Below are 13,928 nucleotides of genomic sequence, written 5' to 3'. Positions count from 1 at the left end.
CGAGCAATCAGAAAACGGGTGAAACTGTCTTTAGACTCAGCATACAGTACCGAGGCCCCCCATGACCAAATAAAGGCTAACCTCGATAATCAGCCTAAAGAACGCAGACTACAGCAAAACGACTGACTTTGAAAAGGGAATGAACGTCTGGAAAGAGTAGTGGAACTAGCTTGAGATGCTTCTCCGGACCCCTAACTAAAAGCCAGCGAGAACCAGCAGCGGCGTCCACTCCTGTCGAACCGGGATCCTTCCGCAGCCACGCAGCTCGTGGTGTCCTAACCCTCCCGTATCTGATTTTGGACCAAGCACATCAGGGGAGAGCGCGAACGCAGTCCCCCACTACCAGAAATTATGCAGTCGAGATTCCCACATTTGGGGAATTCGCAGGGGTCAGCACAGCCGGAGTGCAATGGCCGAGCCTCGCCCTGGGTGAACCTCCTTCTTGATTAAGGTATCTCCCCTGCCAGGTAAGTATGAGTTGTACAGGCCCCTCCAAGCGGCCCGCACCCACAGCACAAATCGCGCAGCCTAGGCCACCTCCTCGCCCCGCACGCCACCGCCTCCTGCTGGGCCCACTCTTTCACACACTCACACGCCACACTAAAACTCAAAAGTGTGGGAAAAACGAGAAAACGAGCGCGCCGTTTCCTACACATCTGCAGTCGCCGTTGCGCATTCGCAGCATGTCCCGGGATGCAATTCGGCCTCATTTGCATAACTCCAGACCGGCAGATCGCCACGCAAGCTCGCGACGTGCGCCTGCCACACACCGAACAAACCTTTTCAGCAATTTCCAAAAAATGGGCCTGCTCGCCTGCCCACAAGGCTCCGTCTCTTACCTGCTCTCCAGAGCCTGCTGCCTTCTGTGCTTTTCTCTCGGCACCGCTGCAGTGCACACAACTCCTGCAGCGGGAGGGGGGGATGAAAGTTCCCGCGCTCCGCCGCAGGGAAGGCTCGCTCCGTGCGCACACGTCCTTTCGATGCCAGTCCAACAAGTGCTCCGCATTAGCTGCGTCGGGGCTCCGGCGTGTCGCACCTCACCTCACCTCGCACTGCCCCCTCCTTGAATGTCTGCCGCTGGGCATGCCCCGCTCTCCTCCGCCTTATCTTATCGCGTGTGAGCACCGACAATGGCCACAATGCCGGGGAATGGCACCTGTAAAGTGTTAATTGGGGCACAGGAACAGCCCGTCTCGTCTCGGGGGGGCCGGCTTCAGAGACAATACAGCAAACACAGCGGGGCGGGGGAAGAAGACGACACCACACATGCGGGTACATTCAGCTCCGGCGGGAACGAGACATTTGTCGGTCTTTTCAAGTGCCAAGAGCCGAGCAATCCTTCACTTGTATCGTTTCTCCCCGGTGACTAGATCTGGCCCTGCGACTCTCGACTGGGCTCACCCCCGGGGCAGCCCAGCAGGTGTGAGCCTGGCCGGCACCCGGATGGGAGATTCCACCCCGGAAAAGCTCCGGTTGCTGCTGCTCCTGCAAGAGGTGTGACTGGGACCAGTAGGGAGCGCTCACCCTGCGGGCTGTGTGGCTCTCTTACGCCCCAGCCTCCTGATGGCGACACTCTGCTGCACAAACAGGCGCCGTCCTTCGGGGGAGGCGTCAAACCGAGGTCCCGACCCTCCTTGGCCATTAGGAAACCCCAGGGCGTCTCTCAAAAAGAGACGCCGGGGGTGTCCCTCTGGTGTTAGTGCTCCCCTTTACCCATCAGTCGGGGTCTCCTCCTAATCCCCGTCTCACCTGTAACAATCAATGACGAGGCCCCCCTGTCCGTGAGATTTAGTACTCGCGCAAGAGACCGGGGGCAGAGCGCGAACGCGGTCCCCCGCCCCCTACAAAGTGCGCGCTCCGGGTTCCCTCTCGGGGCCCTGCAACACAGCGGAAGGGCAGCGAGAAGGAGCCTCTTGCTCTGACGCCGCAAGGCCACAAGAGGGCGGAGGCGCCGCGCGCCCGGCCGACGTGTTGGACCGGTGCGCTTTACGTGCTGAAATAAACACGCGAAAGCCCCGAAATGTTTCCAGAGTGCTGTGCACTGGAGGTTTTTGTCTGGTGAAGACTTGCCTGGTGCTCCTCCGTGCAGATTGATTGTCCTCCTCCAGTGCGGGACGAGCCAACACAAGGGAGCGCATTCGCCAACATCCAGGCACCTGACTCGCTACTTGAAGCTGTGTGTGGCGGGGGTTCCGTGCCCCCCGAGCGGGACTGAAGGATCGTTCGTGTGCAACTCTTTGGAAAGGAGCTGCTTTCCAAATCGCATTGCGTGCCTGGATCTTGGCGAATGCGCTCCCTTGTGTTGGCTCGTCCCGCACTGGAGGAGGACAAACAATCTGCACGGAGGAGCACCAGGCAAGTCTTCAGTGCACAGCACTCTGGAAACATTTCGGGGCTGTCGCGTGTTTATTTCAGCACGTAAAGCGCACCGGTCCAACACGTCGGCCGGGCGCGCGGCGCCTCCGCCCTGTTGCTGCCCCTGCAGCTGCTTCACTTTTCCCTTTAGTTGCCATCGATTTTTTTGTAGTGCTATACATATACGATTGAGGTATCTTAGAGTTCTCCTTCGAAGACCCAGCACTCTCTTTTCTTTTCCCAGTGTTACTCATATCGGACTTTTTAAACCTAAAAAAAAATCGTTTTTTTTTTCTTTCAATTATAACTGAAGTTTAAACAACTAGTGTTAAGTCCTTATTTTTCTGTAGTCAAAAAAAGCAAAAATTAACATTCAGGTCATGAAAAACTCAAAAAAACTCCCCAACCACTAAACTTTACCTCCCACCTGAGCGCCATCTTGAACGCCCCTACCACCAGAGAATGCTCACGATTTCGGAAGCTGTCTCCGGGACGTGCTGATTCCACACATCCTGAATAAATCATGATATTGTTAGTTGCTGTAGCTAGACGTTCAAATGAGTTTCATGGCCAGATGGACTGTTTCCTCCAGCGGTATAATATTGCAGTGAGACAGCACGATGCCTGCAAGACTATGTCACGCTAAACGCCACAGATTGTGTTTGTCCGTTCGTGTCACTCGTCCCGCAGCCACGGGAAGTGGGACACAAACATGCTGCAATGCTTTCAAGACGTTAGGATTTGTTTGTGCAACATCCAAGAAGAGTACTTGTGGCTTGAATGTGAACTGTACGTGCCCGCCCCCTTTCCTCTGTAGTGTATGAGTTCCTCCCGGCATGCCCTTCGTCATTGTTCTGTCATCTTGTATTTAAAGGGTTGTATTTCTGCTGCTGAAAATAAGCAACGGTTTTCTCACAACGCCCTTTGTTCCCAACGGAGCCCTTGTCTGTCATGAAATTCTTCAAAACCTCAAGCTAGAAGAAGAAGAAGACGACAAATATGAAGCGTTATAGCAACGACATGCCATGAGACGATCGATAACGATTTCCATAGGATCCCCGCGGTTGCCTGGCAACCGTCAGCTTTGCGCAGTGGCAGTATCGTAGCCTGTGAGGTTTAGCCGAGGCGCGATTATTGCTAGTTGAAAACTTTTCCCAGTACCCCGCTTCCGCCGGTTTGCAATACAATCGGCGAAAGCAATTTTTGACAGTCACGTCAGAGACTGAGCAAGGTGTTTAAAGACAGATTTTGTCATGGTAACATCATGGTAGAAAGAAACGAGCTTGTTACGTGTCAACAGAAACGCTCTTTAGCTCTTTCAGCTTTATGCAGAGAACAGCGTCTGTCGAGATTACTTTTGTGTCAGCGCGAAACGCCGTGTGCTGTCAGTATGATTTCATATTGCTCGTAGCGGCGCCTGGCTTTTGTCTGTCAAACGTTAGGTTGCGCTTCTTCATGCTGCATCGTCGGCATGAGTGGAGCATTTTAAACGTCTGTACTTACTGCGCCCCATAAGAAATCGTTTGTCCCCATTGAAAAGAGATTGTGCGATGTCCTGCAGCGTTCGCAAAGCAAACCTTTGACAGTTTGAAAAGAGGAATTTATTCTGCTTCCTGTGCGTGCAGTAGTTACAAAGTTGAACGTCTTTACACGATCTGCTGCAGTTTTCAGTGGGTGGGCTTTGTCAAATGGCTTGGAAAAACGCACTGTGTTTCGGCTCGGGAAACATCATGAGCAGTGTCCTGCATGTTTTCTGTGTATAGCTGTCTTTTAACGCATACAGAATTCATTCGAAATCATTGATTTCTCCAATTAACAAGGGTCCCTTTTTGAACCTGCCAGAAGCATTCTTTCAATGTAACAGATTTACTCCGGGGAAGGGCAGCATGACATTGAGAGTAGCTCAAGCTTTCAGCACCTTTATCTGACTGCATGTATGCAGACACTGCTCAGAATCCCCTGTAAGATTCTCCTTCAATTCCGTTTTGCAGTGCTTTAGCTCTTTCAAAAGGCTTCGCTTTGCTAGTCACAATCCAAGGCTCAAGACAGCATTTGAAAACATTCGCAACTGCGTTGGCCGGGAATCGAACCTGAGTTAACTGCTTTGAAGGCAGCTATGCGCAACACTGGTTCGCTCCAGAATAAATCTCACGTCGAGGGCATATTTTTTTCCATTTTACCGTGAGTCGGGCTCAGCTGCACCGAGGAGAGAGCAGAGCAATGAGGTCACGAGGACAGGGGAGTCACACGCTGGCGGTTTGAATACGCGGAAGATCACTGAGGGATCCACAGTATATGGACCCTCCGTGCGCCATCAGTCCGCACTCCGGACTCTGAATCCTGCCATCCGAGTTAAGATCTCGGCGGAACCTGAGGCGCAGTTCCTTCTTAAAACGTAATCTGGTGAGCATTTCTAGAATCGTACTTGTATAGATGCAGCCTTTAATGTGTTGCTAGGTTAAAATTGATGACTTCTTGTATTTCAGTAGGCAACTGCCCTCTTGATTTCGGATTTAATTTCTTTATTACAGGGGCGCTTTTATGAAGACAGAGTCATGTTCAGGTACTTTGCTTGATGGAGGAAGCTCATTTCGGACTCTGTGATCTGCTCACCTGGAAAGGTCTGCTATACTACTACAAGAGAGAAGTAGAGTCTGGAAGAAGGGACAATTTTATGATGCTTTTTGGAAGATAATGTTTTTTTTTTCTTATACTGAAAATGAAAGGTAGTTGTTTCTATATGGACTCAGTCTTTGGAATTTGTATATATATATTTCAGTGATCCCTCAGCCATTCCTTCTGTATTGTAATTCAATTTCTCTTTTAAAATTCCTTCCCCACTTCTAGGACCTGCAGTTGCTGAACTCCACAATGGCTTCTATTGGAAAGTCTGCGACTGAGACCAAGTAAGTGTTCACTTTTTTATGAAACCATTATTTATTTAGGAGCAATGAGCAATTCTTATATAAATGCAATAAAATCATTATGCTCAAACTATGAGAGAGAAAATTAAGGATAATTTAAGAAATCAGTCTTAGCTTGTTTCTATACACAGATGGTATTATTTATTTTCAAAGGAAACCCGCGAGGATTCCCCTGGTGTGCAAGATGTGCCTGAATACTCTTGATCAGCTTCCTGCTCACTTGAAGAGGGCGTGTATGAAGCACGCCACGGCAGAAAAGATCAGGATGGCCTCTCAACAGGCGAGGGAGGACATGATGAATCACCTGAAGAACGGGGTCATCGTGGATTACCACAGAATAGAGATCGTGTCTGGTGAGGCAAACAGGATAGTGGTTGTAAGACTGCTAGAGTCCTTGGGCCTTTTTGTACATGGGAAGCCTGAAGACACATTAGCAAGGTGAGATATTTTTAATCTGTAAGGCTTCTGTAGTTTTTTTTTTAAATCATTGTTACAACATATTATGTAAAAGCATGTTGAAAAGAATCTACCTGCATTCCAGCGGCCCTGAGCAAGAGGCCGCTGTCCAGGAGGAAGAGATGCCAGAGGGTGCTCTAGAAACTGAAGGCATTTAAAATTAAGCAATGGTATCTTCATTGTAAATGTAAACACACGCTACGAAGCGTCTCAATCACTCCCTAGAGTCGTAAGGCACATTGAAGGGTGCACCCCCATCATTAATCGTTGGGCCTCTGTAAAAGGAAAGCTGTTGAGCAGTCTTTGAAACAGCTCGGATGAAACACTTGATTGCTTCCATGTGCATCTGGAGCCCACTTCTTATTTTCACTTCACGCCGCCCAAAGCATTTCTAAAACAGGAGATTCGCGTTTGGGAATGTGCCCTGCCCTACAAATAAAACAGGTCTACGGGTCTGAAACCTGCTCCACGGAAAACAGTTCTGTTGCGCTTTTGATCAAAGGGAGATTCTCTGTTCTTACTTTTTGATTACATAACACCCAAAGGGGCTTCTTTGGAGCTGGATTCCAACCAGCATCCTAAAGTTTCTTGGCGGTATCCTTTACAGTCCTCTGTTCGGTCGACAAGGAACAGAAGGGGGCAGCTTTCCTCACACATACAGTGCAATGTACTGTAGTGTTCCCCTTCATTGAATTCGCAGTTCTGCATCAGACCTCTAACTCGTTTCCTTAGCTTGGATTTAAGCCACGAAGCAGGCTTCTACTGTATAAACGTCTAGAGGAATCACAAACTATTTGAGAGGCCATCATCCCAGGGGGAACTGACAAAGTCTATCCCTAAACACCTAGCGCAGTCTCTCGAGAGACTGTCAAAAATCGCTTTCTCCGTTTGTGCTGCAAGTAAGTGAAAATGCGGTCTCAACCCAGAGCCACTTGGCAGCAGCGGCACGTAAATACTGTTACTACCACTGCTCGATACCAACGTTAGCCTACTATACCATGTTCAGCCACCGCTAGAAAATGTAAGGCTCTAGTACTGGAGCAAACAAAAGGAGAGCCAACGTCAAACGTAGAGAGCGACAAGGATGGGATTCAAACCCATGCGTGCAGAGCACAATGGATTAGCAGTCCATCGCCTTAACCACTCGGCCACCTCATCGATGAAACTGGGCTGTCCAGACATGGGTTGGCGCGCTCCAGATGATCTTTTTCTTTTTTTTCCCTCATACTCGAGGGTCATTTTCCTGTTCCACATGCGATTTCAACATTTTCCTTGGGAGATGTCAAGCCAGCAAGCCACTGCTGTGGTTCAGTGGCCAGTGTGGAGTTCAGTGGCCCTGTTGTACACAGAAAGCACATTGAGCTCCTTGGACATGAAAAGTTCCAGATAAAAGCCATTTGTCATCCTTTCTCTTGGTGTCGATGTTGCTATTGTATGTAAAGGTGGCAACTTGCTCAGCGAGCAGGCGGAGCACACACCGAATGCAGATGTGTCTGAGTGGTGTGTCCAAGTGGCTGCAAAAGGACAACACTACCGGGGCGCCGTGGCTTAGTTGGTTAAAGCGTTTGTCTCTTAAACAGAAGATCCTGAGTCCGAATCCCAGTGGTGCCTTCTTTGTTCTGTCTTCTTATTATTCCGATCAGTAAGTCAACACATAGTCCACATGAAAGGTAGAAATATTCTCTTGTCTGTCTCTTGTTTGTATAGAACTGAATGTACCTGACAATGTACTGTTAGTTTTAATTGAAGAACGGCATTTGTGTTCAAATATACCAGACAAGTTTATGTAACTGCTCATGCGACACTCAGTTGTAATTAATCAAGAAATAAAGTCGAACAACAGCTGCGGGTTTGATTCTGAACGTATGAGATTGCAGCGCCTTTTACTTCCATTGACAAATGATAGAGATTCGAAGAGAGATCCTTCAGACCAGCAAGCAAACCCACGGCTATTTCGGTTTTCTATCTAGGCAACGTTGGTGTCTGCAATAGCATACATGAAAGCGTGATGCAATTTCTGTGGCTACATTTGTTGCACGTCATGCACAGTAAGAGTGTTTCTAACACCAAATAAAAAGTCAACAATTAGCGATCACGCCTTCTCCTCAGTTAACCCACTGAAACCCTTGCTGTTAACAGTTCTTTACTGCGTGCTTTACGAGCACCTACATATTGTGTCGGTTCTTTCAGCTTTATTCATTAGGTTTTCAAAGGCATAAGCAGAGCACCAGAGGTGCGAACGCCAAATGTGTGGTTATCTGAAGAATTGCTTCCCATGGCAGCGGGTCCAAGCGATTTCGCGTTGTTATAGTACCGGGAAAGGAGAAGCGGCACTTCGCCTCTGCCGCGCAGGCACAAGGTGACATGCGGCAGACGCCAGAGTCGGCAGGTTTCGAACCTGCGCGGGGAGTCCCCAACGCATTTCGAGCCCATCGCCTTAACCACTCGACCACGATAAAAGCGAGCCCGCCGCCGCCGCATTCCTCCTATAATCAAACACGGACTGCGAGGTGGCTGCGGAAACCTTTTTAAAGTTGCTCTCCGTTAAAAAAAAAATACCTTTCACAAGATACGTGCCGGCAGACAGACACACCTCAGAGGGTTTAAGGCTGGCTTCACGTTCAAATGATAAGGTCCCCTCGTCCGGATGTCAAAATGCAACTTTGGCAGACAAAACAAACATCAACAAACCACAAATGTGGACAAGGATTTTACAAGCTGCACCACACTGCACTTTCAAAAGCATTTACGTTCGTGTTAGACGCAGGACTTGCCTTTGATTTGCGCGCTTACGAACGCCATGGAAAACGAAACAAAACTAAAGCCCTCAGCTCCTGCACGTGATTATAATGCCGTTACGTGTCGAAGCAGTAATTTACGTCATCCTACCACTGCAACACGGGGAATAGAGAGAAATGAGCACACGCTACGAATCGTCTCAATCACTCCCTAGAGTCGTAAGGCGCATTGAAGGGTGCACCCCCATCATTAATCGTTGCGCCTCTGTGAAAGGAAAGCTCTTGGGCAGTCTTTGAAACAGCTCGGATGAAACACTTGATTGCTTCCATGTGCATCTGGAGCCCACCCAGTGGGCAAAAGACGTATAATATACGTCTATTAAACGCATACCTTATACGTCTAAATGTGGTCTACAATTCGTCTAGAAGGAAATTCTAATATACGTCTAAAGTTATACGTCAATTATACGTCTATGTTTAGACGTTCATTATACATAAATGGTTGGATTTCTATTATACGGATAAATTTAGAGGACTATTATACATATATGGTTGGAGTTCCGGATAACTTTAGAGGTCTATTATACGGATAACTTTAGAGGACTATTATACGTATATGGTTAGAGGTCTATTATACGTATATGGTTAGAGGTCTATTATACGGATAACTTTAGAGGTCTATTATACGTATATGGTTAGAGGTCTATTATACGCATAACTTTAGAGGTCTATTATACATCAAAGATAGATTTTATAGGTGTAGAAACAAGTAAACCAAGCCAATGATTAGATTTAGAAATGTATTCTGAAAATACACATTCACACCTGAAACATATGTATTTCAAATTATACATTGTATACAATCAATCAACAATCAACATATGGGCAATAATCATAAAAAACACAACTAGTCTTAAACTTCAGCTACAAATTCTGGTAACATGGCAATATACAGTATAGTAATGACAAACACAAAACTAATTACATTAACACACTAACTCAAAACCACATTTTGATTCAAATATACATTTTAAAATGTACAACTTCTATATTTCCAAGAAAAAAAAATATTACAATGGAAGTTAAGATGATTTTTTCCCACTTTTTGCAAACCCTGTCTAATTGTCCTAACAGTTAGAACCAAAAACCTATTATTTTCAGAGTCCAGATCTCCTGGCCCCCTGCCTTTCATATGCATTCTTCAAGTAACACATTGCATGCTCCTTTATTTCTTTTTCTGTTGATGTAGGGTGGGACTTCAGCACCGCAGCTAGGAGAAAATTATACAATATAACTTCCCAAATAAATGATGATTAATATCTTCTTTAGTATAATCTAAAAAGTGAACGGTTTACTAAGCTCAAAACTGAAATAAATGTATAAAATTTGGCTTGCATCATAGCAGTTGAGCAATAAAGTCTGTCCTAATTAAAGAGTACCCAAAGTTTGAAAGTACAACATAGAATAAGAATAGAGAAACGGCAAAACGATTTTGTGTCATCTTCCCCATTCACACTATTTTATGTGCCATTTTTTGCTTATTCACGTACTATTTTAATCAAAATAATATTAAGAAAGATCTGTATGTATTCAGATAGTATTATTATTGTTCATACTTACTCGTCAAAAGAAGATTGCTGAGATATTTGCGGATATACTTCTACGCTTTGAAAAACGTGTCCAAAATTGTGACCAACGAATACTAGCAATGCATTGTGGTATATAACCGGAAAATATGCTGGGTTCGATATTTTCTCAACGTATGCGTTTATTAATGTTGTCGATATTATGGTTGAAATATAACATTGATAATACATCGCGGCTATGTGCCCCCTGCTATGAGCTGATGTGCAATTTTAACGCATGTAGTTAGTAAGGATCGGTCACTGTTGTATGGTATTATATATAATGACATTATGGAATAGGATGGGGACAGGCCTGGCATCACGGGGGGAGGGGGGAATGTTGCCCCTTCAGTTTTGGGCAAAAAGATTTACCTAACTTAATTTGCGCCCTAAAAAAATAGTTGTACTTTGTCAATGGTGAGACAACACTAAATGACAGGAACAGTCACTCAGTCTGTTTGATTGGCAGGAGGGCTATCCGTCCAGGAACTGCACATATCAGTGTCGTTATTGAGTGTCAACATTACGATCCTGTTTGCTCAGGTGGACCGATTCCTTGCAGTAGTTTATCATTATACTTAAAATCGTTATATAACTAGGACTAGTTATAGCAGTCTGTCCTTTTGTTGGTTTTACAACATTTTTTCTTAACGATTCAGAACGTCCATGAAACTGCAAAAATGAACGCTTATGGTACTTTTCGCTCCAGGCAATACTCTCCAGTGAGAGTGACGAAAAATGTGAAACTGAACTTCATCGCAAATACCAGATTGCTAGTCGATATCTTCTATCATGAAGCACTAATCAATGGCATAGCTGCGAGATTTCATTTGGGTAGCTGCACCGTACAGCTCCGTTTCAACCGAAATATCACCCCCGCTCAGAATTTCAGACGCCCCCCTACAGATTTTTCCCCGGGCACCGCGCACTGATGGGGGACGAGGTTTCCAGGAAATGGTATCAACTTTTCTCAAGAAAATAGAAATAGAAACTCTATAGGCACTCAAACATTTTACTGTTTTTTTTCAGGCAGGTGGCAAGACCCCCTCAGCAAAACCATTGTATGCCAAGCTGTGGGCATTGATTCGTCGAATATACGTATATTCACGGCGAAAATATGGCTATACGTATATATACGTCGCCTCGACGTATAATCAACGTCGAATTGCAACCGTAAAATCGACGACATTAATAAATGCATATATAACGTCGAAAACACATCTAACACTAGGAGTATACGGCACTCTGCACAGTGTACGAAGTAAATTATTTTCGCAGTAATTAATTTACACGTGTATAATAAATATAGTAAATATAATTAATTACTGCGAAAATAATTTACTTCGTACACTGTGCAGAGTGCTGTATACTCTTAGTGTTAGATGTGTTTTCGACGTTATATATGCGTTTATTAATGTTTATTTCACAGTGTCGTGCACCTTATCATTGCTCTCGCTTTCAGAGCCTCCGCACGGCACACGACTCGACATCAGGAAGCACATTGAAGTGAAAGCAGGGAGCGCTGCGACATGCACTGTGCAGATCCCGCCACACTAAGAGGTATATAAGCGTCAAAGGCAAGTCATTCCGAGTTGGTCGTTTGTGTTTTCCGTTCAGACGCGAAATGCTGAAATGATCTCTCGGCTCCTCGGTTGTCATTTCTGCTCCGTAAAGGAATCACAGCACGAGTCGGCTTCCAGCACGGTGGGTCGGGACACAATGCCGGGGGTCGGAGAGCGATGTCTTCCTCGTTAGTATAGGACCTGTCACCTGTCCCCACCTGTCACGCGGGAGACCGGGGTACATCAGGACGCGCATTGAAGTGAAAGCAGGATGCGCTGCGACATGCACTGTGCAGATCCCGCCACACTAAGAGGTGAGTGGGTCTGTTCGATCACAGCGCTAGGCGAATCCCCAATCCCCTTTTGTGCGTGGAGACAGAAGAAGTCTGGTCTGTTTCCGTCCGGTTTCGATCCGGGGGCCTTTCGCGTGTGAGGCGAACGTGATAACCACTACACTACGGAAACTGTGGTCAGATGTGCCCAGCGGCCCAGTGCTGAGCTTCGCCAATGCGATTCAGCTGCTTCCAGTGCCTTTATTGGGGTGCGCTGATGGACCGTGCTCTCTCTCCAGAGACCAGCACGCCTGTCATGGACGGAGCAGGAAAGACGGCGCCACATTCTACAGCCCTCTCCACGCAATCGACGAAATCGGGCTACTGAAGTGGAGAAAATCGCCTCTCCAGAAAGTGCAAATATCATTTTGGAGAGTATAAATCCTATTGCCGAAGGTCAGCCCTGTCTACCAGAGTGACCCTCCCACCTCCTGCAGCGATGGTCAGCTCGTCTCACACGCGAGAAGTTTCGGCTGGAAACAAGCGCCCCCTCTTTTCGCACGTTTTGCACGTTGAGTAGTTTTAATGCGGCTCCTTCGTACACAGTGCTGATCTTTTGGAAAGCAGGAGGCAAAATTGACACGTTCCCATACCGGGAGTCGAACACGGGCCGCCTGGGTGAAAACCAGGAATCCTAACCACTAGACCATATGGCAGCGAACAACCCTGCTGTTCCCGGCATCATGCAAGCAAACTACATAAATATGAGAAAACACGCAAGAGAGTTGTCACTCAGAGTGTCGAAGGGTCGATGTATACTGGGACTCAGTTGAAATGCAACGTCAGGACTTTTCCGAATTATGTCACACGAAGAGAGCACAGCCTTTTCCGCCCTGCCACGTGTGTATCGGTAACTCGCCGTGATCGTATAGTGGTCAGTACTTTGCGTTGTGGCCGCAACAACCCTGGTTCAAATCCGGGTCACGGCAGAATAGGGGCGTCTGCTTTTACTACTTGCATGAATGAAGGCAAAAAAAAGCCAATCGATGTGAACGAACGGCGCTTTACAGAGGAGTACTGCCTGACTGGATCGTTGATGAACGACAGAGGCCACTCCGACCTCTTCTCGGGTTTCTTCAATGACTTACTAAGGATCTTCTTCACATTCGCCCATGCAGGGGAAGCCAGTTACACCAAAGCAAACGCAGGAAAGTGCATTTCATGCAGAGACCAGGAGGGACCTGTTTACACCAAGAGTGGTCGGAGTATGGAACAATGCGCCCAGCCCTGTTTCTGGAGTCGATTCTTGATTAGATCTTGGGCTCACTAAGAGGCCCCCGCTGGGTACTAATCTTTCTGTTGTTCTCGCAGGTGTTGCGCTACTTTTGAGCCGACAGAGCTCGTCTTGGTCTGTCGGGACAGCCCAATTGCAAATGATCGGCTCCAGGTACAGAAAAAACGTGCGTTTGGTACAAGAGTGCATGAACGCACCAGAAATACGTTGGGAACAAATGACTGGTGGTTCAAGACCTCTGTGAAGTGCAGGAGCGTGCAAGAAGAGGCTGTTTGCACCCAGTCTCGAACTGGGGACTTTTCGCGTGTTAGGCGAACGTGATAGCCACTACACTACGGAAACCTGTAGGGACTGTCGCTGGTGTCTCGCTTGCGTTTCGGGCTGAGAAAGGGATGCATCACTTTAGGCAGAGGGCGCTGGAGAGAGGAACAAAGGGCGCGATGAAACAAAATGCCGAAACCCGGGATTGAGCCAGGGACCTTTAGAACATACTCTCACGAATCGTTAGAATACGTGCGTTTGATCATCAATTGCGTAACAACCACATTCGTTCGACTTGAGCCATCAAGCTCATAGTTTTCAAATCTTGAAAGCTGTCATTGAGCACATCATAGTGTGCAGTACGCCCCGTAACTTGCGTACTTCAACAGAAAGAAGAGCAGACAGCTCCATAAATATGCGAGGCGCAGAGAGTGCAAGGCG

The 13,928-nt window shown here is 47.0% G+C and overlaps 6 non-coding genes across 6 annotated transcripts; 3 read left to right on the top strand and 3 right to left on the bottom strand.

Annotated features, from left to right (window-relative positions):
• Window positions 1-311: 311 nt before the first annotated feature.
• On the bottom strand, window positions 312-475 carry LOC148631815 (U1 spliceosomal RNA). Its single transcript, XR_015934554.1, has one exon. It is a non-coding gene; the product is annotated as a U1 spliceosomal RNA (small nuclear RNA).
• A 2,960-nt stretch (window positions 476-3,435) lies between these two features.
• LOC148631814 (U4 spliceosomal RNA) lies at window positions 3,436-3,577 on the top strand. The gene has a single exon (XR_015934572.1). It is a non-coding gene; the product is annotated as a U4 spliceosomal RNA (small nuclear RNA).
• Window positions 3,578-6,811: 3,234 nt separating this feature from the next.
• Window positions 6,812-6,893, bottom strand: trnas-gcu (transfer RNA serine (anticodon GCU)). Its single transcript has one exon. It is a non-coding gene; the product is annotated as a tRNA-Ser (tRNA).
• A 379-nt stretch (window positions 6,894-7,272) lies between these two features.
• Window positions 7,273-7,346, top strand: trnak-cuu (transfer RNA lysine (anticodon CUU)). The gene has a single exon. It is a non-coding gene; the product is annotated as a tRNA-Lys (tRNA).
• A 5,230-nt stretch (window positions 7,347-12,576) lies between these two features.
• On the bottom strand, window positions 12,577-12,648 carry trnae-uuc (transfer RNA glutamic acid (anticodon UUC)). The gene has a single exon. It is a non-coding gene; the product is annotated as a tRNA-Glu (tRNA).
• A 201-nt stretch (window positions 12,649-12,849) lies between these two features.
• On the top strand, window positions 12,850-12,921 carry trnah-gug (transfer RNA histidin (anticodon GUG)). Its single transcript has one exon. It is a non-coding gene; the product is annotated as a tRNA-His (tRNA).
• The last annotated feature ends 1,007 nt before the right edge of the window (window positions 12,922-13,928 follow it).

This window comes from Lepisosteus platostomus, unplaced genomic scaffold (genome assembly GCF_059453375.1).
Source record: "Lepisosteus platostomus isolate fLepPlt1 unplaced genomic scaffold, fLepPlt1.hap1 Scaffold_73_H1, whole genome shotgun sequence".
Taxonomy (NCBI): domain Eukaryota; kingdom Metazoa; phylum Chordata; class Actinopteri; order Semionotiformes; family Lepisosteidae; genus Lepisosteus; species Lepisosteus platostomus.
Note: the sequence above shows the minus strand (reverse complement) of the source record. Positions and strands in the feature narration are given on the sequence as shown.